Raw genomic sequence first — 7,334 nt, forward strand, 5'->3', positions numbered from 1 at the left:
CATTGAATGAAATATAAACTTTGATCACACTTCTTTCTACTTGAGCTGTTGTTTGCCAGCCGCTTGTGCGATGATTTGAAAGCCTGACCTTACTCCAGTGCTTCCCATCCACCTAATGAAGATTAAATGCTTGATTCTCAAAGTTCAAGGGGGTTTGCTTGAAAGAAAAGTACAAAAGCAAACTTTAGCAAGAGAGAGCTAATATGTTGATGTCAGCTATTCAAATATTCCTGTGTATTAGACAATAGGTGCAGGAGTAGGCCATTCGGCCCTTCGAGCCAGCACCGCCATTCAATGTGATCATGGCTGATCATTCTCAATCAGTACCCCGTTCCTGCTTTCTCCCCATACCCCCTGACTCCGCTATCCTTAAGAGCTCTATCTAGCTCTCTCTTGAATGTATTCAGAGAATTGGCCTCCACTGCCCTCTCAGGCAGAGAATTCCACAGATTCACAACTCTGACTGAAAAAGTTTTTCCTCATCTCTGTTCTAAATGGCCTACCCCTTATTCTTAAACTGTGGCCCCTGGTTCTGGACTCCCCCAACATTGGGAACATGTTTCCTGCCTCTAATGTGTCCAACCCCTTAATAATCTTGTACGTTTCGATAAGATCCCCTCTCATCCTTCTAAATTCCAGTGTATACAAGCCTAGTCGCTCCAGCCTTTCAACATATGACAGTCCCGCCATTACGGGAATTAACCTAGTAAACCAACGCTGCACGCCCTCAATAGCAAGAATATCCTTCCTCAAATTTGGAGACCAAAACTGCACACAGTACTCCAGGTGCGGTCTCACTAGGGCCCTGTACAACTGCAGAAGGACCTCTTTGCTCCTATACTCAACTCCTCTTGTTATGAAGGCCAACATTCCATTGGCTTTCTTCACTGCCTGCTGTACCTGCATGCTTCCTTTCAGTGACTGATGCACTAGGACACCCAGATCAAGTTGTACGTCCCCTTTTCCTAACTTGACACCATTCAGATAATAATCTGCCTTCCTATTCTTACCACCAAAGTGGATAACCTCACACTTATCCACATTAAACTGCATCTGCCAAGCATCTGCCCACTCACACAACCTGTGCAAGTCACCCTGCAACCTCATAGCATCTTCCTCACAGCTCACAGTCACCCAGCTTTGTATCGTCTGCAAATTTGCTAATGGTACTTTTAATCCCTTCATCCAAGTCATTGATGTATATTGTAAATAGCTGCGGTCCCAACACCGAGCCTTGCGGTACCCCACTAGTCACTGCCTGCCATTCTGAAAGGGACCCATTTATCCCCACTCTTTGCTTTCTCTCTGTCAACCAACTTTCTATCCATGTCAGTACCCTACCTCCAATAACATGTCCAATACCATGTATTCATTCCACTTTATCCCTAATTGAGCTCAGAAGTTACATTTGGTGTGACACATTGGCCATTTTAGGCAGACAATGTATATGTATGATAGACACAAAAAGCTGGAGTAACTCAGGGCAGGCAGCATCTCTGGAGGAGGAATAGGTGACGTTTCGGGTTACAGAATTGAGGGACAAAGGTTTAGGGGTAACATGAGGGGGAACTTCTTTACTCAGAGGGTTGTGGCTGTATGGAATGGGCTTCCGGTGGAAGTGGTGGAGGCTGGCTCAATTTTATTATTTAAGAGTAAATTGGATAGGTATATGGATAGGAGGGGATTGGAGGGTTATGGTCTGAGTGCAGGTAGATGAGACTAGGTCAGGGAGAATGGTCGGCGTGGACTGGTAGGGCCGGACAGGCCTGTTTCCATGCTGTAGTTGTTATATGTTATATATATAATACAGAATAGCTTTATTGTCATTCGTTTTACCGAACAAAATTAATTTGCCGGCAGTCACAGAGCAAAAAGAACACAAGACACACAACCCCAACACAAACATCCATCACAGTGACTCCAAACACCCCCTCACTGCGATGGAAGGCAAAAAAAACGTAATCTCTCTTCCCCCATGCCCCTCCCACGGGTTGAGACCCTTCTGACTGAGAGTCAGAGGAAAGGGAACCGAGAGATATGAAAAGGTACATAGAACAAACTAATGAAATATATGCAAAAAGATAGATCAAAGCCAGCAACGGCGATTAAAAAAACAACTGAGCCCACAATGGTCCATTGTAGGCTGTGGGGAAGGTGCTAACTAGTAATGCAAATGGTGAAACTCAGCAGGACGATAGTACGATGACACGGGTGGGGGAGGGAATGGAGATTATACAAGGGTTACTTGAAGTTAGAGAAATCACTTCATACCGTTGCGTTGTCAGCTGCCCAAGCGAAATACGAGGTGCTGTTCCTCCAATTTGAATACCCAAGTTAGAAGAAGGAGGCGCAGGCAAGCACCGAGAAAACACACGTGGCTGAGATAGCGAGTCTGGGTTAAAACTTGGTCATAAAGCCGAAGAGCAGGAGGAATTACAGAGGGATCAGCGAGAGAGGGTGTTGCAGAACCTTGAGCTGCACTTTATAAAGCCTTGGCATTGCATCCTCCCTCTTATTACATTTCTTTCATTCACTGCTTTTGGAGGGGCACCTTAAAAGTATGATGCATGCATACATTTTATGCAATTCAGACTTCTTGTCTGTTGCATTTTGCTTTTGAACTTTACTTCAAAGTGTTCTTAGAGGTTGGGCCGATTAGGAAAAGGGGAGATGCAACGAGACCTGGGTGTCGTGGTACACCAGTCATTGAAAGTAGGCATGCAGGTGCAGCAGGCAGTGAAGAAAGCGAATGGTATGTTGGCATTCATAGCGAGGGGATTTGAGTATAGGAGCAGGGAGGTTCTGCTGCAGTTGTACAGGGCCTTGGTGAGACCACACCTGGAGTATTGCGTACAGTTTTGGTCTCCTAATCTGAGGAAAGACATTCTTGCCATAGAGGGAGTACAGAGAAGGTTCACCAGATTGATCCCTGGGATGGCAGGACTTTCATATGAAGAAAGACTGGATAGACTCGGCTTGTACTCGCTGGAATTTAGAAGATTGAGGGGGGATCTTATAGAAACTTACAAAATTCTTAAGGGGTTGGAGAGGCTAGATGCAGGAAGATTGTTCCCGATGTTGGGGAAGTCCAGAACAAGGGGTCACAGTTTAAGGATAAGGGGGAAGTCTTTTAGGACCGAGATGAGAAAGTTTTTCTTCACACAGAGAGTGGTGAATCTGTGGAATTCTCTGCCACAGAAGGTAGTTGAGGCCAGTTCATTGGCTATATTTAAGAGGGAGTTAGATGTGGCCCTTGTGGCTAAAGGGATCAGGGGGTATGGAGAGAAGGCAGGTACGGGATACTGAGTTGGATGATCAGCCATGATCATATTGAATGGCGGTGCGTACAGGCTCGAAGGGCCGAATGGCCTACTCCTGCACCTATTTTCTATGTTTCTGTCCTTGCTTCTTCTACCCCACTTCCATACACACAGACCAGCCTAGGATTCAGTTACACGTTGCCGAGAGGTGGTTCGTGCGTAATGATTTTTCATCAGGGTCAGAGTGGCGGTCCAAATCGCGTCTGCAGGTCAGTTATTACATTTTAACTGTAAATAACCAGAGGCTGATACTTTAAGTCACATACATGGAGATACACATTCTAAAGTTCATGAACTGACTGACTTCTGTTGAAATTGCTGCCAAACACGCCATTAGTGTTCTCATTCAAAATCCAATCAACTATAATTTTTTTTTTGTTGTGTGTTTGACAAGATAATTGATTTGAAATTATTTTTAGTGTCTTGGAGACTCGAGCTGTCTGGATTTTGATCTTACCAACATCTTATCGTAAATATTTAGATAATCACTACATTACAAATTAAACATTGCTTTGGAAAGTATACCAATTGGACTGGCCCTGTTTACTTTTAATTTTTAAATAGCCATTTTTTGTCCTGTAAATTGTATTTTGGCACTTGTGCTTGTGTGTATTCTTTATTAAACATCTCATTTCAGATGAAGTTTCAGATAAAAATCTTGGCCTTAATTTACAGGCATACTTACAAAAATGTAAAACACTGCAGATGCTGGGCAGCTGAAATAAACACTGGAAAAAAGGCAGGCAGGCAGGCAGGCAGGCAGCATCTGCAGAAAGAGAGCCATGTTGATGACCTCCTGATGAGTAAACATTAACCGGAAATGTTTAAAATGTAAAAACAGGCAACTATAGATGCTGGTTAATGCACAAAAGGACACAAAATGCTGGAGTAACTCAGCAGATCAGGAGAACATGGATAGTGCCTGAAGAAGGATCTCGACCTGAAACGTCACCTATCCATGTTCTCCACAAATGCTGCCTGACCCGCTGAGTTACTCCAGCACTCTGTGAAACGTCACCTATCCATGTTCTCCACAAATGCTGCCTGACCCGCTGAGTTACTCCAGCACTCTGTGAAACGTCACCTATCCACGTTCTCCAGAGATGCTGCCTGACCCGCTGAGTTACCCCAGCACTCTGTGAAACGTCACCTATCCATGTTCTCCACAGATGCTGCCTGACCCGCTGAGTTACTCCAGCACTCTGTGAAACGTCACCTATCCATGTTCTCCACAGATGCTGCCTGACCCGCTGAGTTACCCCAGCACTCTGTGAATCGTCACCTATCCATGTTCTCCACAGATGCTGCCTGACCCGCTGAGTTACTCCAGCACTCTGTGAAACGTCACCTATCCATGTTCTCCACAGATGCTGCCTGACCCGCTGAGTTACTCCAGCACTCTGTGTCCTCAACCTGAAATGTTTGTCTATTTCTCACTACATGCACATAGCTGCCAATATATTTAACTAAAACTAAGCGACTTACCATAGCACATCCGGGGTAAACTCCTAACAAGTAGATCAGTCGGATCACCGATGCATTCAGTTCTTGAGTTTATTTGGCGACACTGAGACATACCAGAGAGAAACTTCTCACTACCATCCCCGGTTTAGTGGGGGCAGAAATATATGTGTATGTCCAATGCGGGCAGAAATATATGTGTATGGATTCCAAATATTTTTAGATTTCTATAGCATTAGTTGTACCGTGATTTTTCCAATGCTAGAGTTTATTCTGCCTCTGATTTGTGCTTGTGGTCACTATGTGTTATAATTTTGGTGTTCGGTTCCATAGGAAATGTTCCTGCCTTCTCTCTCCATGCCCTGCTTGGATCGTGAGTGAGAAACACCACTAGAGGGCAGAGTTTAGCTAACAACCCAATTTTTGTCAGGAGTTAGCCCTTGTGACTATCCACGCCGTCTCTATCAACACAGCGTAGAGTTTGAGAGGAATTATTAGCATCTTGAAATAGTTGGTAAGATGGAGGGGGCGGGTGGAAGGATGGAATTTCAAGAATATAATTAACAGACTCCCCTTTTGTAACCCATTCTGTCCTTGCACAATCCCTTTTCCTTTTGAATAACATTTTCTTTAACAGCAACATTCATAGAAACATAGAAAATAGGTGCAGGAGTAGGCCATTCAGCCCTTCGAGCCTGTACGCACCGCCATTCAATATGATCATGGCTGATCATCCAACTCAGTATCCTGTACCTGCCTTCTCTCCACACCCCCTGATCCCTTTAGCCACAAGGGCCACATCTAACTCCCTCTTAAATATAGCCAATGAACTGGCCTCAACTACCTTCTGTGGCAGAGAATTCCACAGATTCACCACTCTCTGTGTGAAAAAAAACGTTCTCATCTCGGTCCTAAAAGACTTCCCCCTTATCCTTAAACTGTGACCCCTTGTTCTGGACTCCCCCAACATCGGGAACAATCTTCCTGCATCTAGCCTGTCCAACCCCTTAAGAATGTTGTAAGTTTCTATAAGATCCCCCCTCAATCTTCTAAATTCCAGCGAGTACAAGCCGAGTCTATCCAGTCTTTCTTCATATGAAAGTCCTGCCATCCCAGGAATCAATCTGGTGAACCATCTCTGTACTCCCTCTATTCCCCCTCTTCGGCTTCCCATTATTATCATCACGCGGCTCCGTTTTGTTATAAACCTCGACAACAAGCCTTCCTTTCCAGCACGATCTACTTCTCAGTGTGCACCCTTGATATGTGAGAACATGGCTTCTATTAGAAACTCCTATTGCATTACACTCTGGGATCCCTTGTTTTGGAATTATCGAGCTAATGCCAAGGTTATTTTACGAGAACGTGAGGGGGAACAGCAACCGCAACATCACCCATCCTTTCCCCCCAGAGTTGCCGCTGAGTGACTCCAGCACTGTGTCTATCTCACTGATATGCAGTCTTAGTTTGCATTTGAAATTCCCTTTACCTTCCATCGTTTGACTCTTAATTTTTCCACTCGTGCCTCTAATTTTGGATCCGGTGTTCCTTTCACTATCGGTAAACCTTAAAATCCGGTTTAAACCTTAAACCATTCTCCAGCTCACCCTGGAATTGTCTGCTTTCCATTTCTGACTCATCAACCACAAATCTGAAGACAGTGAGGAATTCAAAATAACACTGTTTGCATTGCATTTTCACTCGATCACCAGAGGCCAAAGGCCCCGATGACATTAGATGGGGTAAAGTAACATAGTGATCAATCTGTGGTGACTAAGCTTTTTAAGTTTAGTTTATTGTCAGGTGTACCGAGGTACAGTGCAAAGCTTTTGTTGCGTACTAACCAGTCAACGGAAAGACAATGCATGATTACAATCGAGCCATTGACAGGGTACTGATACATGATAAAGGGAATAATGGAATAACGTTTAGTGCAAGGTAAAGTCCGATCAAAGATGGTCCACGGGCCTCTGATGAGGTAGATAGTAGTTCAGGACTGCTCTCTGGTTGTGGTAGGTCGGTTCAGTTGCCTGATAACCGCTGGGAAGAAACTGTCCCTGAATATGGAGGTGTGTGTCTTCATACTTCATACCTTTTGCCCGAGGGGAGAAGAGGGAGTGGCCAGGGTGCGACTCGTCCTTGATGATGCTGCTGGCCTTGCCGAGGCAGCGTTGAAGTATAAATGGAGTCGATGGAAAGGAGGTTGGTTTGTGTGATGGTCTGGGCTGTGTCCACAATTCTCTGCAATTTCTTGCGGTCTTGGATGGAGTTGTTCCCAAACCAAGTTGTGATGCATCCCGGTAAAATGCTTTCTCCGGCGCTTACAGGGGACTGCTGGCAATCCTGTGATTTGGAGTTATCGGGGAAGATTGCAGAGATCGAGCGTTATTTTCTTTACAAAGGACAACTCTTGGGGGTGGGCTGATGGAGCCCTGTATTGCGTACAGTTTTGGTCTCCTAATCTGAGGAAAGACATTCTTGCCATAGAGGGAGTACAGAGAAGGTTCACCAGATTGATTCCTGGGATGGCAGGACTTTCATATGAAGAAAGAC

The sequence above is a fragment of the Rhinoraja longicauda genome, chromosome 42 (assembly GCF_053455715.1).
Source record: "Rhinoraja longicauda isolate Sanriku21f chromosome 42, sRhiLon1.1, whole genome shotgun sequence".
NCBI classification, from domain to species: Eukaryota; Metazoa; Chordata; class Chondrichthyes; order Rajiformes; family Arhynchobatidae; genus Rhinoraja; species Rhinoraja longicauda.